The sequence below is a fragment of the Mustela lutreola genome, chromosome 7 (genome assembly GCF_030435805.1).
Source record: "Mustela lutreola isolate mMusLut2 chromosome 7, mMusLut2.pri, whole genome shotgun sequence".
Classification (NCBI taxonomy): Eukaryota; Metazoa; Chordata; class Mammalia; order Carnivora; family Mustelidae; genus Mustela; species Mustela lutreola.
In genome coordinates this window covers 129,743,999-129,745,225 of record NC_081296.1, presented here as the reverse complement: position 1 = coordinate 129,745,225, position 1,227 = coordinate 129,743,999, and the positions used below count along the sequence as shown (strand labels likewise).

The following is a 1,227-nucleotide window of genomic DNA, read 5'->3' as shown; positions in this document are numbered from 1 at the left end:
AAATAAATAAATAATAAAATAAAAAATCTTTTAAATAATAATATATTGGTTTTAAAAAGCAACTTATAAGATAATATACATATTCTTAAAAAATAAAAGTGAATATATATGAAGTATATACACAGTTCCAGTACAAAAGCCTATAAACAGATGCAGATTACTCTTTTAAAGTCTTATGGCTTCATGGACAGTAGATTTGTTTTCCTTTGATGTTCTTATGCATTTTCCAAATGCGTTATCTTACTCATGTAAGAGTTCTCAAGTTATGAAAACTATTTAGTGTTGGACAGTCCTAGGAATAGAATAAAACAATCAGACTATGAGCATTGTTTTCCTTATTTTCATTAGAGATCATGTTTATTGAATTAAGACACCATTGACTGTAGTGAAAGGAAGGCGGTGAATAGGAGAGAAGTTTATAAAACATTCTTTTGTAAATGTATAGGAGAATGTAGATTTGGAGATCTGCAGATATAAAATGCTTGTGACAGAAGGTTTTGAGTTTTTTCCTGAAAATTTTAGGAAATTCCTTGAAATCCAAAGTCTATACGAAGATGTTAGTTTATAAATTAAAAAGAAAAATTCTGTACACTGACATCTTCTCAGGCCAGCTTAGGTGAAGACGCAAAGCCTATTTACATCTTTAGAAGAAATGAAAGTAGAATTTCCCATTCTGTGTTGCCTGAAAGGTTTATATTTCAAGTTCACCACCTCAGTTTACAGACAACAGAGGCTCTTGTTCAATCCAATCAGAGTGCAAATTCACACCTTTGATGTGATGTCACTGAGCTTTGCGCAGTGGCAGTATCGTAGCCAATGAGGTTTATCCGAGGCGCGATTATTGCTAATTGATGTGGTGTCACTGAGATGGAGACATTCACTGAATAAAATTTCCTCAAGGGGATCTCAGTTAGTCTTCTCAGAAAGCCCTAATAAAAGTCAAAGAGGAATTCTCTAATTGTAAATTTAAATCCTCCTGACAGGCCCTTCACATAGGACAAGCCCGTTTCTTGTTTTAGGATCATCACCATCTCTCTCAGTTTTCACGTTCCTGTCCCAAAATGTATAATTGTCTCTTGGAGTTAGTTACATTTCAGTGGACATTTTTATAAGGTGATTACCCAAGGATCTTCTCTCCAGCCCTCATGCCCAGAAACACACGCACACACAGTACCTATCCTAGACAGCCTGAATCTTCTTAACTCTAAGCTTCCCTTTTCATAGGGG

At 34.7% G+C, this 1,227-nt stretch overlaps 1 pseudogene; it reads left to right on the top strand.

The window, feature by feature from the left end:
• Positions 1-787: 787 nt before the first annotated feature.
• Positions 788-853, top strand: LOC131837349 (U4 spliceosomal RNA; annotated as a pseudogene).
• Positions 854-1,227: the final 374 nt, after the last annotated feature.